At 44.0% G+C, this 19,625-nt stretch overlaps 1 long non-coding RNA gene across 5 annotated transcripts; it reads left to right on the plus strand.

The window, feature by feature from the left end:
* Window positions 1–1,072: 1,072 nt before the first annotated feature.
* LOC108307327 lies at window positions 1,073–17,803 on the plus strand. 5 transcript variants are annotated; one of them, XR_005200997.1, is made up of 6 exons: window positions 1,073–1,375; window positions 1,955–2,047; window positions 4,138–4,728; window positions 5,974–6,095; window positions 9,232–9,413; window positions 15,072–17,803. It is a non-coding gene; the product is annotated as an uncharacterized LOC108307327 (long non-coding RNA). The 5 variants fall into 5 exon arrangements; XR_001826507.2 differs by lacking the exon at window positions 1,955–2,047; XR_005200996.1 differs by lacking the exon at window positions 1,073–1,375 and having other exon boundaries at window positions 1,820–2,047.
* The last annotated feature ends 1,822 nt before the right edge of the window (window positions 17,804–19,625 follow it).

A 19,625-nucleotide genomic window follows, 5' to 3' on the forward strand; every position in this document is an offset into this window, starting at 1 on the left:
TGAAGGCTTCCGTGAGCTGAGATCATGCCACTACACTCCAGCCTGGGCTACAGTTAGACCTTGGCTCAAAAACAACTACACACACACACACACACACACACACACACGTGTGTGTGTAAAAGTAAAAGTAAAATAAACCCAACTGTACCCTAGTTCTTCAGAAGCTCCCGCTGGGTCAGATGTGTGGTTTTCCTACTGGTCATTTATCATCTTGATAAACTCAGAACTCTCATTGACTACTCTGTTGATGGACAATCATTGTCTCTCATATTTTGTCTCTCTCAATTTTGATTTAAAAAAAAATACTATTTATTGGAGAAAATGTGGAACATCAAGATGCATAAAACAAAATGTAAGAATCACAGATGAGCTGTCTTTATGAGACAATTGCTGTTAATAATTGCCATGTCTTTCTAATCTTTCATCTAAGATCAAATTGACTATTTAGCAGAATTGGGACCATTCATTTATTCATTTTGGTAAGGTTTTTTTTTTCTTTTTTTTAGAGATGGAGTCTTGCTCTGTCACCCACGATGGAGTGCTGGAGTGCAGTGGTGCCATCTTGGCTCACTGCAACCTCCACCTCCTGTGTTCTAGCAATTCTCCTGCCTGAGCCTTCTGAGTAGCTGGGACTACAGGTGCATGCCACCATGCCCAGCTAATTTTTCTTATTTTAGTAGAAACGGGGTTTCACCGTGTTTCCCAGGCTGATCTCGAACTCCTGAACTCAGGCAATTCACCCACCTTGGCCTCCCAAAGTGCTAGGATTACAGGTGTGAGCCACTGTGCCTGGCTGGTAAGTTTCTTTTTTAAAAAAATGTATCAGAGTCATGTTACTATGCCTGCTTAAGCATTCTCACTTAGCTGGGTGTGGTGGCTCACATCCGTAATCCTCGCACTTTGGGAGGCTTAGGCGGGAGGATGAATTGAGCCCTAGAGTTTGAGACCAGCCTGAGCAATAGAGTGAGACCTCATTTCTCCAAAAGGGCTTAAAAAATTAGCCAAGCATAGTGGTGTGTGCCAGTGGCAGGATCTCTTGAGCCTGGGAGGCAGCAGTTGCAGTGAGCTGAGATCACACCACTGTACTCCAACCCAGGCAACAGAGTGAGATCCTGTTTCAAAAATTAAAAATAAAAAGCATTCTCACTCCTTTACATGATTCCTCATGTTCACAGAACACTGAGAGTACCTGTCTTCAGTAGCTTCTCATGCACCAGTTCTCTGTGCTGACCTTGTCTGGTTCCAGTTTCAAAGAGTTCACACTCTGGGGCTGGAGACAGGATCTTTGGAGTCATCCAGAAAGCCCCAAGTATGGGACTATTCCTGTCTGAACATGTCTATGGAGTCACAGGATGAACAATGTCAGCATAAAAATGTAAGATATTCTCATGTCAAAAAGAACCTAAGAAATCTGCTCAGGGCACTAATTGAGTAACTTAATTATCAGATCCATTGATTTCTTTCTACAACTGCCCACAGGTTGGAATGCCATTTTTTGTCATTTATTTACTTATTCATTCATTCATTTATTAAGTAGACTTTATTTTTCAGAGCAATTTTAGGTTTACAGCAAAGTTGAACAGAAAATACAGAATTCTCATATACTTCCTCCCCTGCTATTAACGTCTGACACCCCAGTGAAACATCTGTAACATCTTACAGTCTCATGAACCAACAATGGCACATCATTATCAATAAAGGCCCTTAGTTTACAATAGTGTTGTGCTTTCTATGAGTTTTGACAAATACATAATGACATGTGCTATGGTCTGAATGTGTTTGTCCCCTCCAAAAATTGAGGTGTTGGAAACTTAATCCTCAATGCAACAGTGTGGGGAGATGGGGCCTAATGGGAGGTGTTTAGGTCATGAGGCTCCACTTTCCTGAACGGATTATTTTATAAAATGGGCCTTTGGAAAGAATTATCTGTCTCCTGCTCTTCTGCCATATAAAGAAATAGCATTACCTCTGGAAGATTCAGCAAGATGGTCCTAACCAGATACCTGATGTCAGCACTTTGATCTTGGACTTCCCAGCCTCCAGAACTGTGAGAAATAAATTTCTGTTGTTTCTAAATTACCTGGACTCAGTTGTTTTGTTGTAGCAGCACAAAATGGACTAGACCACATGTATTCACCATCATAGTATGTACAGAATAATTTTATTGCTCTAAAAATCCTCTATGCTTTCCTTATTCATTCCTCTCTCTCTCTAGACCCCTGACAACCACTAATCTTTTTACTGCTTTCATGATTTTGCTTTATCCAAAATGTCATATAGTTGGAATTGCATAATATATAGCCTTTTTAGATTGGCTTCTTTCACTTAGTAATATACATCTAAGGTTCCTCTATGTCTTTTCATGGCTTGATAGCTCATTTCTTTAGCACTAAATAATATTCCATTGTCTAGACATGCCACAGTTTATCTGTTCACTTATTTGAAGGACATCTTGGTTGCTTCCAAGTTTTGGTAATTCTGAATAAAGCTGCCATTGTCATCTACAAGCAGGTTTTTCTGTGGCATAAGTTTTCAACTTTTTTGGGTAAATACTAAAGAGCAGTATTGCTGGATCATATGGTAAGAGTATGTTTAGTTTTGTAAGACATCACCAAATCAATTTTCAAAGTTTCTGTACCATTTTGCATTCTCTTTGGTGATGAGTAAGAGTTCCTGTTGCTCCACTCCTTGCTAGTATTTGACGTTGTCAGCGTTTTTTTATTTCAGACAGCGTAACAGGTGTGTAGGGGCAACTTTAAAAAAAAAAAAAGTTAAAAAGGCTTTCCTAGTTGGAATTGCCTGGCATGAGTCTGTGAATGTGGATCTAATATATTATCCACTTTCTGTTCTTAAGCAAAAGTACGCTAACTTCTGAGAGCCACACAGTTTGTCCCTTAGCCCCTCCATTTTAGCACCATACCTGGTACCTTGTAGGTGGTTAGTAAATATCTGCTAATTGCATTGTTTCTAATAACCCAGCTGCCTCTGCTTTTGAGAACCATAAGGAATTCATTTAGAGAGTTTCAGACCAGCACTTAGGCATATGCATGCACATATACAATGCACACGCATGCACACACACACACACACACACACACACACGCACTCTTCTGCTGTAGCTTGGGACTGTATTATTCAGACCCTTGAGCTCCAGATTCTGAGTACATCCAAATGTTGGCCTTGTAAGTGATAACAAATGAAGCATGTTTTGGTGATGTTTTATTTTGGTCAATAATCAAGTCTAGTATCACATCTGTGTCTTAGACCATGAAAAAGTCACTCCCTCTATTGCTGACAATATGAACAAGTCTCACATACCTGCATCTAAGGACACTCACATCTTGTCAGGATAGAAGCAAAGGCTGATGACAACTGTGGTCACCACCCCTCTCCTTTTTTCCTTCCATCATGGTTCTTCTTAGGAGGGTTCTTGGAGTAAGGAGACCTGACATTTTCTGAATCCTTTGGAGCTAAACCTACCATCCATTTCTTGTGCTCCCACTGTACTCTGTACTTATTCTGCATTATGTGCTTTACATAGGGTAGGTGGTATTGAATGTGTGTTGAATGACTAATGTACCTTTGAGCTGATGTAGAAGTCCAGAGTTTCCTAGTAAAGAACCACATAACATTCCTAGGTTCATTGTTTAGAGCCATTATTGTAGCTGCTTTGCAATAGCAGAAATGACTACAGGTTTTTCCCTTATGAGCCTACATCCATAGCCAAATGTGGAACCAATACTCCCCAACCCCCTACCTCCTGCTTATTGTCAAAAACACATCACACATTGTAGCAATCATATTGCCAAAGCTTTACGGCATCCATAAATTGAAAACTACTGCCTCTGACAGTTATGGGCTTATGTCAACACCAGATCACGTTGACTCTTCTGGAATGTGTTTGCAAATGCACTACACCAGCCTTGGAAGCTGTTGACATCAGAGGCTGTAAGTTAATTAGATGTGCCCCAGAGCATTGTGGGTCTTGCCATCTAGGAGAATTATTTTTTCTTAAATTCTTCTCTTTAATTCAGTCCCAGGGTAGGTGCTGTCTTGGCTGCCTTATTTGGTGGGAGTCTGAGTTGCTGGGCAAGTGATGATGTCTGTGAATAACTTCTCTTTCTTCCCTTTTGGCAGATGGCAGTAGGAATGGCTGGGACAGTGAGAAATGGTCGTGGCCATGAACTCTGCTCTGAAGGAGAGACTACTCACCACCTGCATATTTTAAGCAGTCTCTGTCCAACTATGCCATTGCAGCCCTCTGGGCAGGATATTGCTGAGAACTGTGCTGTGGCTCCATTTTAGTGGCCATGCAAGCTGTGGGCTCCCTGGCCCTTATGTGTGCATGAAACGGAGTGCCTGAGAGGACATCCTGGCTCTTTGGAGGTCCTTTCTCTGCCTATTTTTCCTCTCTACTATAACATCCTTGTTGTTCAGAAAGAAAATGAGAATCTCCCACTAGCTAGAATATATTCCTGAGTATATACACAGTTTCTATTCTGGAGGAGCCAAGAAAGGAACAGGATTCTGACTGGTTCTATCAGGCTTCAAGGAAAATGGCTGTCCTGTGAAATCGTCAAGACTTGGGTTCCTTCTCCCACTGCTGTGCCCTGGTGCAGGGCATTACCCCCAGCCTGACAGGTTGTCATGAGTGCATCAGCTGACAGGAGCAAACGTTGTGACAGAGAGAAGTGGACACCTGGAGCAGTGGGAAATGAAGCCAAGGAGGTCAGGGAGAGCCCTGCAGAGCTGTCTGCTGCCAACCTCCTTCCCTGCCCTGTCATATTGATTCAGCTTCAGGTGCCAAGAGCTGAGCAAGACGCAGAGACAGTTTACATTCGAGTGGTGGGAAACACACACACGCACATGCACAGACACACAGGCATTTCCACACAAAACCACCTAACATGTATCCGTGAAAAAGTGTGGTGGCTGAGTCAGTACCTCAGGAGTTCTAAGTAATCAGTAGATGATATGTAGACTCAGAAGAGAGAGGTACTTTTAGGCAGGTGGTCTAATTATGAAATAAATGTGGTAGTCCAAGCATGAGCTACATAGCAACTCAACTAAAGTAGAGAGAGCTCAGAGGGGGTGAAGGGCGGGGGTCCACAAGAGATGCAGTGAGGTGTTGAAGAACAGGCTTACACAAAATGAGTTGGGGAAATCTCAGGAGACCCTCTAACCAGTCCCCAGCCCTATTTAAGGCAGTGGAGTGGCTACGGCCGTGGAGGTTTTGCTGTCAGCCTTTGGGGATACAGATGCTCCATGGTTTCCAATGAGGTTACCTCTCAGTAAACCCACTGTAAGCTGAAAATATTGTAACCTAAAAATGCATTTAATACACCTAACCCACTGAACATTGTAGCTTAGCCTCACTACTTTAAATTGCTCAGAACACTTACATTAGCCTACAGCTGGACAAAATTGTCTGGCAACACAGTTCACTGTAGAATATCGGTTCTCTACCCTCATGATCATGAAAGAGTATCATACCACTTTCCACTGGCTTTGTATCATTTTTGTACCATTGTAAAGTTGAAAAATCATAAGTCTAAACATCTGAAATCAGGGACTGTCTGTATTTCAACATTTAATTACCATTTTCAAACACATCCCAGAAAAATCCCTCTGCTTTAAGTTGCTTTGTGATTCATTCATTCGTTCACTCACTCTTTCATTCATTCACGCTTCAACAATTACCAAGCATATACTTTTTGCTTGGCCCTCTGCTAGGCTGTGGGGATTCATTCATAAATCAGACCTCCTGCCTGGCCTCAGAGAGCTTACAATTCAGGAGACATCATATACATGTAAACATGTAGACATATATGCAACTAATAAAGGGCAAGTAATACATCTGCAGAAGGCACAGTGAGCACATAAAGGAAGACGTCAGCTCTGCATTGAGGTGTGGGGCTAGGAGTATCTTAAAAGAGGAAGTGATCATTGGAGTTTTGTTTTTTTTTTTAATAGGCTTTGCCAAATGGACAAAAGGGAGTTGGGGGAGAATTTTTCAGCAAAGAGTAGAGTATCCAAAAGGCTCTACATGGGAATGACTGAGGAGGACTCTGAAATTGGATTCTAAATTCCCTAAGGTAAGGCATGGCAGGCTGGGGATACTAGAAGTCAGCAGGTCACTATGGCTTGATTTACTGTATGTGTGATTGGAAATAACACATTTCTATTAAAGCCAGTAAGGCTACTATGAGGCAGGATGCAAGAATATCAAAACTTATTCTAAAACAAAAGACTTCCCAGCATGTTGGGAGGCTGAGGCAGAAGGATCACTTGAAGCCAGGAGTTTGAGATCAGCCTGGGCAACATAGTGATACCCCCGCTCCTACACACACACACACACACACACACACACACACACACACACACAAAACAACAACAACAACAAAAAACAACAACAACAACAAAAAAAAACCCAGCAGGACATGGTGGTGCATGCCTATAGTCCCAGCTACCTGGGAGGCTGAGGTGGGAGGATCACCTGAGCCCAGGAGTTCCAGGTTGCAGTGAGCCCTGATTGCCCTGCTGCACTCCAGCCTGGGTGACAGAGCAAGACTCCGTCTCTAAAAAAATAAATATAGATAAGTAAAATTTAAAAAAGACTTTTAAAGAGATGTAAAGGTTTTTGCAGACTATTTCAGGGTATGCCCCTGCCCTAGTCTGCTCAGGCTGCTATAAGAGATATCACAGACCAGGTGGCTTAAAGAAAAGAAATTGATTTTCTCACACTTCTGGAGGCAGAAGCCTCAGATACAGGTCTGGCAGGGGCAGTTCTGGTGAGGGCTGTCTTCCTGCTTTGCAGATGGCAGCCTTCTTGCTGTGTCTTCACATGGCAGAAAAAGAAAGCGCTGGTGTCTTTTTCTCTTCTCGTAAGGACACCAGCTCTATCAGACTAGGGTCTCCCTCTCACACCCTCACTTAACCTTTGTTACCTCCTTATGAAGATGATACTTCTTTTACCCACCTCTTCATTGCAAACAGTCGGCTGGCACTAATAGTGTTTTCAAGAAACTCAATGTGAAAGTTGTAAAGAAAGAAGAATCTCACAAGAAGGCCAAGAGAAGTGAGCTGCAGACAAATCACAAGGGCCCTACATTTAGGCTAACTCTGTCTCATAGGCAGCCAGAAGCTCCTGAGACGGAGAATCTTGATTGATTTAGGTTTCCGAAAGATCGTTCTGGCTGCAGTCAGTAACTATTCAAGGAGGCAGAGAGACTGGTTAGGAGGCTCTGGCCCTGGGCAGCTGAAAAGCTGAGGCTTGACAGATTGTATAGAAATGAAAGATGTTTGGGGGATAAAATTAAATAAATTGATGCCCTATTTGATTTGTGGGGAAGAGGGAAGGCAATGGAGAACTGTGGGTGACTCAGGTTCTTGGCTTGGTAAATGGTATTCCTCTGTTCTGGATTTCAGGGGAGCAGAAATCTGCTCCAGGACTCACCTCTTGATAGCTAAACTACTTGCAAACAGTAATCAAGTCCCTTCCTGTTCTTGGCTTCCTGAGCTCTTCCGCCATTTTTCTCGCAGTAAAATCGAGTTGTTGGCAAGTTAGAGCAAACACAGGTGTGGGAAAAAAAGGGAGGCCAGGTGCGGTAGCTCATGCCTGTAATCCCAGCACTATAGGAGGCCTAGGCGGGAGGATTGCTTGAACTCAGGAGTTCAAGACTGGCCTAGCCAACATGGTGAAACACTGTCTCTATAAAAATTACAAGAATTAGCCTGGCCTGGTGCTGCATGCCTATAATCCCAGCTACTCATGAGGCTGAGGTGGAAGGATCACTGAGCTAGCTCACTGATCACTCGGTGATCACTGAGGTGGGAGGATCACAGGGAGGTCAAGAGTGCAGCAAGCCGAGATCTCGCCACTGCACTCTAGCCTGGGTGACAGAGTGAGACCCTGTCTCAGAAGAAAGAAAAAGAGAGAGAAAGAGAGAAAGGAGGGAAGGGAAGGGAAGGGGGGGAAGGGGAGGGGAGGGAAGGGAAAAAGGGAAGGGAAGGGGAAGGGAGAGGAGGGGAGGGGAGAAAAGAAAAGAGAAAAGAAAGAAAAGAAGAGAGGAATAGGGGCTTCTCTCGGTTGAAGGTGGACACCGGCTGTTTTGACCACCTAGTTGTTCTTTCAACCTGGTAGATCAAGCCCTTCCCCATGCTCTGTAAAGTCTTGGTGGGTCTGGCAATCAAATTAAGCCAATCTAATTGGCTTTACTGGGTCACTATCCCAACATAGTCAAATAGATTCACCAGGAATCTTTCTTTTTTTTGAGACGAAGTTGCCCATGCTGGAGTGTGGTGATGCAATCTTGGCTCACTGCAACCTCTGACTCCCGGGTTCAAGCGATTCTCTTCCCTCAGCCTCCAGAGTAGCTGGGACTACAGGAGCTGCCACCACGCCTGGCTAATTTTTGTATTTTTGGTAGAGACGGGGTTTCACCATGTTGGCCAGGTCTCAAACTCCTGACCTCAGGTGATCCACCTGACTTGGCCTCCCAAAGTGCTGGGATTACAGGCATGAGCCACTATGCTTGGCCTTCACCAGGAATCTTGAACAGCTTGATACTGGACAGAAAATGTCCTGAAGGATAATCTGTACTGTAAGCCCTGTTATCTTGATCCCAAGATCTTCCCTTCTTCCTGCCCTTTCTAAGACTAAGGGATTCAGCATTTCTTTTGATGTTGTGAGCTAGCCTGTATCCTTTCAGTAAATTTTTTTTTTAATTTTACATACTTAGTATCCATTATTTGTAACTAAGGAAACTTAGCTGATGTCCGGAGAGTGGCAAGAAGGGCCCAGTATCCCACAACTGTTTCTGTTGGGCCCCCCTTGGGCTGTGGGTGGAGGCCAGAGTTCTGCTGCCTCAGATGGCCATCACATGCTCTGCACAGTCCCTCTGCTCATCTGCGGCAGGGAGTCAGGTTTGTCCCTTCATGTTGAAACCATCTTCCCAGCCAGCCCAGGCTCAGTTGACAACCTTATGGAAATTACTTCAGCTGCCTTTCCCAGCTGTCAGACTCTGTGGAGGAGGAAGTCATAATTGAGGGAATGGTGGAAGACCGTCCACAGTACTGTCCCCAGGGAGGGCATGGAAGGACAGCAGGGGCTCTGACTGCTAGAGAGAAAGTGAAAATGGAGAGTCATAAAGGGAGGGAACGACAGATGGAGATGGCCTCAGGTGAGCTTTGCCAGTGCAATATTAGCTTTCCTTACTTTTATTTTTAAAGGTACCAATTCCAAGATCTGCTGCCAGTAGTTTCTGAAATGCCAGGTCTGAGTGCCAGAGCAAGCTGGAAAGCCAGCCAGCCAGAACTGCACGTGCCAGAAGATAACAAACACAGCCACTCGGTGCGGCTTGCTGGAGAGCTCAGTGCCTTCTCATTTCTGCCAAATGAATGTGGCCATCAAGGTAATCTTCCAGGCCTCTGGTCCAGAGAGGCAGACCCACCCTGGAACCCTGGAGCTGGTTTGGGGGCTTTAATGAATGGTTCTCCTTGTCACATTCGGGCAGGTCTGTAGCCATCAAAGAAATTCAGCTGTCTTCGTGTCTCCTGCTGCCAGGAGCGATTACAGAACATCTGTCAGTGGTTGGATCAGGATTCACTTCTGTCTCTATAATCCTTTGAGCTTTCTTTAAACAGAGTCTTACCACCTTCTTCCCCATCCTCTTTCCAAAAGTAAGCTGTCAAAGGGCATCAGTACAGAGATGTTTGTGTTTTATGTTTCTAGAAAGAAGTATCAAAAGCAATGATAATAACAAAAGAATTGCCCTGAGCAGGCACTCACGATCTATCCTGTACACATAAGAAATCTAAGTATGAGATAACTGATATTAGGTGTAAATATCAGGCCTTAGGTATACATTTATTATTTACTGGGCACTTATGATGTTCCAGGCATTGTGCTAGGTGCTATCTGAGAAGGCTCTGAGGAACTTAGTTGCCTGTTTCATAGAAGACAAGGACAGGGTCATAAATAACTGGAGTTCAAAGTCTAACGTTCAGCTCAGGTTCAGCTCAGAATACAGAAGTTGTGGTGGGGAAAGTCTGATTTTAAAATCCCCATGCTCCAACTGCCGTCAGGGAAATGTCTGGTCCACTCTTGGGTACTTATCACATATCGCCTTGGATGATCAGCTCTCCTTGTAGGTATGTGCATGTATCTCCACTTAAGGGGAGGGAAGGGAGAGACTCATCTTTTTTTTTTTTGAGACAGTCTCACTCTTTTGCCAGGCACCAGGCTGGAGTGCAGTGGGACGATCTTGGCTCACTGCAACCTCTACCTCCCAGCTTCCAGCAATTCTTCTGCCTCAGCCTCCAGAGTAGCTGGGACTACAGGCACGCGCCACCACACCCAGCTAATTTTTGTATTTTAGTAGAGATGGGGTTTCACTATGTTGGCCAGGATGGTCTCAATCTCTTGACCTCGTGATCCACCCACCTCAGCCTCCCAAAGTGCTGGAATTATAGATGTGAGCTACCACACCCAGCCTGAGACTCATCTTTGACCTCATATCTCAGAAGAAAGTGTGCACTGATTGATGGACTGGTTGGTCCAGGCAAATTCAGAGATTTTTCAGGGTTCACTTTAGGGCTCCTTATGAGTGGCAGTTCAGGAAGGAGACATTTACTCATCATTTTGTACTCTTCTGTACTCTCTGGGTTTTGTTAAATATCCTTAAATCTTTAGTGCCTGGTGCCAATTGTCTCTGAGTAGAAAGTTGGCCCTAGTTTGCATGATGACATTCAGTGTAGCAATTTTTAATCATGTTTTATGAAGAGCACTGAATTCTGGGTCCTCTAGTAGAGGAACATGTTTGACTGAGTGTATTTGCTGGATCAGGCAGGTTGGATGTGCGTCTGATAACTGAAAAAAACATAATATGGACATAACAAGCGGTGGTTTGGTTTTCTTTCTTAATGACAAGCTGCCTTTAAAAACTACATATTCTGAGGCTGGGCACACTGGCTCATGCCTGTAAACTCACCACTTTGGGAGGTTGAGGCAGGTATATTAGGTGAGGCTAGGAGTTCAAGACAAGCCTAGCCAAAATGGCAAAACCCCAGTCTCTACTAAAAATACAAAAAAATTAGCTGGGTGTGGTGGTGCACCTGTATTTCCAGCTACTTGGGAGACTGAGGTGTGAGAATCACTTGAACCTGGGAGGTGGAGGTTGCAGTGAGCTGAGATGGTGCCATTGCACTCCAGCCTGGGTGACAGAGTGAGACTCTGTCTCAAAAATAAAATAAAATAAAAATAAACTATACATTCTAAACTACTGTTAAGAACCTCCTTTCCTACTGGACAATCCCTGCCAGCCACCTTCCTGGCTGTACAGGTGTGGAGACCTGGCCCTGTGCCATCCTTGTCCTGAAACCAAAAGACCCCATGGGACAAGAAGGGAAGTGCTAGATTTTCTAAAGCACAGAGAAATGAAGTTTGCTTAGCTCTGCTAAAAAGTTTCAATCAGACTTTATCCAGGAGGACCTTGGCCAAGAAACTGACTGTTTTCAGAAGAAGTAAGTCTTAAACACTCAACCTTCCTATGGCCTTCATAGCAGTGCCTTCCTTCCAGAAGCCTTTTCCCTTCTCCCCACAATGAAATGTGTGTCCAACCAAGGCAAGTGCTGGAGTGGATGGAAGTTCAGCAACTTAAAGATAAATTCCAAATTACAAGGACATACCCACCCAGAGCTGTTATTTTCAGCCAGGCACTGGGGAAACAGGCCGAGTGAGCTCTGGAGCAGGCCCTTTGGAATCTAGGCTGTACCAGTTATGGGGCCTTGGGCAACTTAGCTACTTAACATCTTTGAGTCTTACTTTATCTATAAAATGGGAATTAAAATATCCTCCCTGTGAGATTATTGTAAAGATTAGAAGTAATAAAGCAATCCATGGTGATATGATTAAACTTTCATTCATCCATCAAACATTACTTTTTGACTACGTGTTAAGCAGTATGCTGGGAGCCAAGAGAGGTTTCAAATAGTAATTCAACAGGCCATTGCCCTGCAGGGATTCAAATCTAGAAGAGGTGAAAATTTTAACAAATACACACCTGTAATCCTGGCATTTTGGGAGGCCGAGGTTGGTGGATCATGAGGTCAAGAGATTAAGACCATCCTGGCCAACAGGGTGAAACCCCGTCTCTACTAAAAATACAAAAATTAGCTGTGTGTGGTGGTGTGTGCCTGTAGTCCCAGCTACTCGGGAGGCTGAGGCAGAAGAATCGCTTGAACCTGGGAGGCAGAGGTTGCTGTGAGCTGAGATCGCACCACTGCACTACAGCCTGGGGACAGAACAAGATTCTGTCTCAAAAAAAACAAAAAGAAAAAAAAAAATTAACAAATACATTAAATCAGACGATGAATGCAATAATAGAATATGTACCATGTTTACTGGTGTTACAAAAATAGGAGTGAAATTCAGAATTCAGAAATTACTATAACAAGTAATGTTTTGATAAGTATGATGATTTCTTCCCAAAGAATTGCTGATTATACTTAAGTAGTTCATTTATTAAATAGTTTAGCCTCATATGGATCAAAAAGTCAAGAGAGGGTCTCTGTCTCTTTTCCCCATTCCTGCTGCCTCTGCTTGGCTGAAAGTGGCATCACCTGCAGGCTGGTGACCTGCAACAGCTTCCTAGCTGAGCTTTTTACTTCCAGATGTGCCCATCGCCATCCATTTGTTTGCTAATTGTTGTTGATGCTAGTAATAGTTCCTCACATCTCTACAGTGTTCCACTCAATTATACTCTTTTCTCAAAAGGAATTTAAATTGAGCTTCACTACAACAAAGTGAGATGTAGGAAAAACAGAGTGATTATCCTCAATTTTAAGGAAAGTGAGAGCCTTAGAAGTCAAATGACTTACCTGGGACCAAACTGAAACTGAAACTCATCCTTTCTGAGTCCAAGCCCAGTAATTTCCTTTCCATGTCTCTCAAGCAAAGGCATGGGACTCTTAAATAATATTATGGCTTCTTGTTTCTCAATACAACTGACAACTTTGTTGGTTGTTAGAGCTCAGGGGAAGCATCTGTTTGACTAGAGAGGTCAGACATTTCCAGTCACTCTTGCCAAACCTGAGAGTAATTAGGGAGTGCAACTAAAGTCCTCTCCTATGCCAGAGACCTCTTGGGTCAAGCTCCTGTCATTGGCACAGGGGCAGTTTTCACAGCCAGATGGAGATTCTGGGTGAAATGCCTGGCAGACAGGGTTTTTTCCTTGCTCATGCTCCAAGGGGCACCCTGTGAGGGGCCAGGACTTGGATCTAGGAACAGAGTGTGCCAGGCACAGCTCTGGTTCAAGAGGGCTGCTGAGCAGTGTCCAGGCTCCTTCTTGTTCTGGCATTACAGGAATTGTCTTCTGAACAGCACTCGCTTCTGCTTCATTAATTTCACATATTCCCTCATATGTTCATCGATTCAACATATATGAAGCACTATTTAAGCATGGAGTATGCAAATCAGAAAAAGACACAGTCCTGGCCTCTTCCTTCCATCTCTCTGAGGACTGTACTGATTGTGTCAGTCCTGTACCTGCTTCACTAACCCAGCCCCCAAGGGAATGCCACATGCTCACAGCCCTTCTGCCAACATGGCCAACTCTGGTACCATGTGACCTGCCTTTGCAGCCTAGGCTGGGCACCTTACCCAGAACAGACATCCAATTGGCTGCCCCCTAATGTGACCCTCTGGGAAAATCTGAGCCACATCAATCAGATCTGTGCTCCTGGAAATTTGAATTAGTAAATATGGAATGATAGAGGCAGTCCAGGGGCACGAGCCGTAGGGCTGACTGACTTGACGTTGAGTCTGGGCCATGGCTGGCTGAAACCACATGTAAGCTAAAGAGATGGAGAAGAAGAAACTGATTAAACTTCAAGGGAGGCTTACACCTGTAATCCCAGCACTTTGGGAGGCCAAAGTGAGAGGATCACTTGAGGCTAAGAGTTTAAGACCAGCTGGGCAACACAACAAGACCCTATCTCTACCAAAAAAAAAGGTAAAAGGGATACAATGGTGAACAAGTAGACAAAACTCCTCTCCACTGGGAGTAAAAATCTTCACACAGTGCTTGCATGGATACAAGGCCCTATGTAGGCTAGGTCTTGCTCACTCACCAGCTTCGTGTCCCCAACAAGGACTCCAGGCGTATTGCAATTTGCAGTTCCAACATGAAATTTCCGAGACATGGTGGGATCCTTTCCATCATAGTATCTCTGTGTGGAATGTGCTTTCTCCACCTCTTAATGCTTACTCAAAAGCAAGACTCAGCACAAATATCATCTTCTCCTTGAATTCTTTGCCTGACTAAGGCCCCATTTCCCCATCCCAGTGAAAGTGCAAAGCCCTTCTGTGTGTTTTTATAGTGCCCTATATGCGTGCCCTTACAACACTATCCTTTACATTTATTCATTCATTCACTCACCTATTCAACAAACTTTTTAAAGCATCATCTGTGTTAGGTGCCATGGAATAGGACACAGCCCTTAGTCAAGGTTCTCCCTATTTTTTAGGGGAAAACATGTGGAATTGAGAAAACATCATTCAGAGTGGAAGCTGCTGAGATCTTTGTAATTGTTAGCTGCTCGTTGGCTTTCCCATGAAACTCCGACCTTATTGCAGGCAAGGACTTGTCTCCAGCTCCTCAGTAAATAATCGTTGAATGAATAAATATTGGGAGACTCATCTATGATTGCTGAGTTTTGCTGGAGAAATAGGGACACTGTTTTGAAGACACTTTCCAATTGTTTTCTTATCTTGGAAATTCACTTTCTTTCTCTGCAGCCACACCAGTATCACTTTCCCAGGGAAGGGAAAGGGGAGGAAGGCAAGTGCTATGTAGAGAAGGAGGACATGACCTAGGCGCGGTTCTGATTAAAGAGGAAGGGGAAGTAGAAAGCCTTCCTGAACAGGAAAGAGGAAGAAAGGCAAAAGGTCAGACCTGAGTGTTCTTAACTCTTCTTTCACTTTAGGTTCAACCTGGAGAGTGCTATCAGGGGAAACACCCAGATCAACTTAGGGGAACATCTAAGAACATGATTACTCCTTCCTTCTTCAGGGATAGCTAGAAAGACTGAGTATCTCTCAGAAGACTCGTGAGGGGCACAGCTCCACTTCCTCCCTGATGCTGGAAGACAGAAGTGGCTGAGGGATGTCCAGATGGATGAGCTGAGCTAGCATTTCTCATGGCCCTTGCCTTTTGAATGATAAATGGTCAGGGCCAAGACATCCAGTGGCTTCCGAGAACGGTGGACTACAAGGAACATGGGTTGGGACAACAAGGGTACAGAATGTGCTTCATAACTGAAGGGAAATGGCAAAGCTTCGGGGTTTGTGGCCATAAGCAGTGGGTTCCAGCACACTGTCAAAACAAACACACAAACGATAAACAGGTAGATCAGCCAAACTTGAGTTCAGTGACTGTCCATGCCACTGAACTGTCTTGCCAGGGACAAGACCAGATGAATCACCCTGAAATGGAGACCTAAGAGGCCTGCATTTCAGGGCGAGTTATCTGGACTTGTCCCTGACAAGAGGACAAGAGGCAAGTTGCCACTTAAACAGAGGATGTTGTCTGGTCTCAGGTAGATTATCACCCACCTTTTAGAGCCAAGCGTATGCGGTCCTATGATTGAGCCAAACTGTGTCGTATGTTCCTATCCTTGTGGCCAGTGAAGTTGAACTCCTTTCAGAAGACAGTGTGTTCGGAGGGGAGGATACTGAGCAGATAAATATTTTAAAAATAAAAATAATAGTGGATTCTGATGGTTGTTCACTGCCTTGGATTAGCTGACATAGCTGCATATCTACCACTGACTGTCTCCTAGTCTGTGGGGGCACAGTCCCTCAGCCTTAGAGACAATTTCACCTTGAAACCGTTCTCCCAGTCTGGTAATCTGGTTACTTCTTACACATACATTTCATTGAGCTTCATCTTTGCTTAAGGCAGCTTTACACCTCCTTCTCAAAACCAGTTACCTCCATAAAGGTTCTGGGTTACATGGAGGTGGGGTTAATGCATTCAAAGGAATAGTCAGGCATGGCAAGAAGGTGAGTTTCTAATAGGGATGTTTCCAATTAATCATCCTCACATTTCAGATGGGACTAGAGCAGAGAGCCACCAAGGCCCGGCCAGTCCAGGCCGGCTTGCTTACACAGCTCCATTACAGCCTGTTGCGCAAGCAGCTGGCCACCAGGACCCATCCCTTGCTAGTGGGCATGTGGTTCGGAGTTAAGTGTTTCTGGGTGTGAGGGTCCAGAAGGTCATAACTGAGAACTGCTGTGCCCCTCTGCCAGTTATTCAGGTTGCATTCCAGGGATCAGTGGGTCTGTGTGAGAACCTACAGTTGAGCCTACCAGGGTCTTAACCAGAGCTCAAATTTGTCTCCAGGCAAAGCCAAAAGTTTTGTGGTCATGATGAGTGGGTTCTTCCTTAGAGGAAGAGGCAAAGAATTCAGGCTGGTTCCTGGACAGACTACACTAAATACAATCCCAGCAGATATGGAAATATCTGCCTGAGGATGAGCCAGTTCTCCCTGCCTTCTGGTTGAGGAGCAGAGGTGGTGGTGGGTAAAGGAGATAGTGACTGCTCAGAGCTGTTTGCTATCAAAGTCTCAAGCAAATGGGCAGAGATATATCAGCCCTTTCAACCTGATCTTGAAAGGAGATTCCTGTGTTAGGTTACAAGCTGAATATAAGTGAGGTCAATGGGAAATTATGTAGCCAAAAAGGTGAGGGTCAAAGACATCCTGGCTCCCAAAGCCACCTTCCCCTTAGCACTGGCCTCATTAGATCTGTGATGTTTCTTCTTTCTCAGCTACAGCCTCCTTTCTGGGCCACACTGTATCCACCACCAAGTTGCTGAGCTCCACCACGTGGCTCTAGATTGTCTTGTGTTATAGAGGGAATTATATTGATGAATTATATTTGTCAAAGAAATGTCAAGCTTTCTCTCCCTGATAATGACAAATGTTTGTAACTTTTCTCATTCTGCCAGACTTTTCATTTTATATGTTTGTTTGATAATGGGGCTTATGATAGATTGTATTATTATTCAAAATATTTGCTGTTCCTTCCTGGGAGAAAATTATACTTCCCCCACTGTCTTAGTCTATTTGTGATGCTGTAACAAAACACCATAGACTAGGTAATTTGTAAATGATGGAATTTCCTGTCCCTTCAGTCCCTGCCCTGACCCTGGCTGGTGCCTCCCTTGGAGCTGCTGCCTTTGAAGTCTGTGGCCCAGCAGGATTTCAGCCCTTCCTGCCACTGTGGCTCACTTGAGTGGAGCTCTCTGGCCCACCACATCTGCACCACTCCCGAATCTGGCCAGTAAACTTCCAGCTGCAGCAGTGTGATCTCTCCAGCTGACCAGGAGGGATATGCCCACCTGGGATCTACCCTTCCACTTCCCAGGCAGGGAGATCTGACTCCTCCCACCAAATCCAGCTAAGCCATTGGGTTTTGGGGTAAAGAAGGCAAGGAGTTACAAAAGCTGAGTGGTAAAGGGGCTGATGGGGCTTGTGGTGAGGGTATCAGTGACTGGGGTGGGAGGTAGGTAGGAGATAGGTGGGGTAGAAGTGGAAAGAGAGAACCAAGTTAACTGATGGCCAAAATAACATTATTACACCAATAAAAATATCAGTATTGCTGTGCATAAAATAGCATGCTATACAAAACATCAGAAAACCAAAAACCAGCACTGTAATCACTAGATAGATTCCTCATGGTTGTTAATCTTAAATGGTGTATGGAGTATTTCATACAGTGGAATAAACTCTCAAGACCTAACCCAGACATTCCTATTTTTCTCCCCTTTGAGTCTCCAAAGTTCCTGATCCAGACTCCAGCCTGGAAGGAGGTAAGTTAACTGTGAAAAAGGGAGGCAGGGAGGCACAGAGGGGAGGTATTGCTGAAAATGAGACTCCAGAATGGAGAGTAGCTGACCTGGCCATCATAGTATGCAGGCTTCCCCAAGTGCTGTGTCTGGCAGCCCTCCATGCCAGCGCAGGAGGAAAATCTGGTTGAAGGGAGAGCAGGGAACTTTTATGATACCCAAAGATTTCCCCAAGCAGATGTTTTGCTTCTTGGCATTGCATTCCTGGAGGGACAAAGAGATGGGCTCACTGTCATTGAGAATGTTTCACTGTGGTGAAACTGGCCCAGCCAAGACTGGTAATACACTGAGGTGGTTCCCTAGTTTGGTTAGTTTCCTGGAAGTTGAAAGCCTTATTTCTCTGAGCACATTTCTCTTTAATCACTGTGTTTTCCAGAGACTCAGTCTTCAGCTTTACTCAGCACAAAACACTTTGGGCACAAGCCACAAAGAGGACTCTAACAGCAAGTACAAAGACTCTAACTCCCTGAAATTGGTAGTTTTTCTTCTCATTCCCACCATTCCCACATATGCCTATAACATGGGTTTGAAATGGCCTCTTTGTATAAAGACTGCACACTGTTTGGGGCCATCACAACAATGGGTAAAAAGCATTTAAACTGTCCTTTTTAGTGCAAAAGACAGAGTTACACTAAGCCACGCTGCAATTAGCTTTGAATGTTTTTTGTCAGAACACAGACTGCTATGCATGAGACCAAGATGAAATACCATTCCAGGTGACTCTGCGAGTCTATGTGAGTATGCGTGTTTAGACACCTATTTAAAACATAACCACAGGCCAACATACCTTTTTTGAAGCACATGGATATCATTACCACACTTGAATTTTGGGTTGCAAGGAAATACAGCAGTTAACCACCTGGAATCTCAATAGACAAAAGAAGAACACCATAAACTTTTATAACTGTGGGACAGAAGATTGCCAAATATAGGTTCCATTAAAAAATTAGGAACTGTTACGTTACATACTTGAGTATATTTGTCACAGAGTTACTACCTGTAACTAGAAGATTCCATTTCTACTAGGAAGTGAAGTAATAAATAAAAAAAAAAAAAAAAAAAAAACCGGTTGTTGTACCTTTGATCCCAATCCCATTGTATTCAGACAATACAGTGAATTTCTCACAAGCTTTTAATATGTAAAAACAATGCACTAATATTCTTAATATTTTAAATGTGTATTGCTTGTCTTTCACTAGCGTCAAAGAGGACCAGCATTAAGATGTCTGTCCGTCAATTTCTTGAGGTCTATCAGTTTCTGTCTTGAGAAACTGTTGCTCCGCCAGACTTGATGGAGCAAATCCCATTCAGGTCCTGGAAAGATTAAAGCACCTTACCCTTTACTTCTAAATTAAGTTCCTCTGGGAATCAACTTGAGATCCGGAAGTCCTGAATGAAACCAAACGCTTTGAGAGACAGTTAGCGTTGGCTAAAAGTTTGCTCTCTTGAGTACTGTGGACACCACAAACAGCCTTCTGCACTGTGCTCAGCTACTGTAGTCAACGCACTGAGAAACTCTTAACGTTCCTAGGGTTTCCTAAATGACCTAGAAATAAAGCTAACAGAAGAGGGCAATATATTTCACTTAACTAACTTAATGGCATACCCAAAGTTATTTCTTTTCAAATAGCTCATGAAAGGACCTGGTCAGAATTTTGGTGGCAATAGAAATACCTGAATATGAATCCATTAGCTGCCCTTTAAATCTTCAGACTT

This window comes from Cebus imitator, unplaced genomic scaffold (assembly GCF_001604975.1).
Source record: "Cebus imitator isolate Cc_AM_T3 unplaced genomic scaffold, Cebus_imitator-1.0 Scaffold78, whole genome shotgun sequence".
In the NCBI taxonomy this organism is placed as follows: domain Eukaryota; kingdom Metazoa; phylum Chordata; class Mammalia; order Primates; family Cebidae; genus Cebus; species Cebus imitator.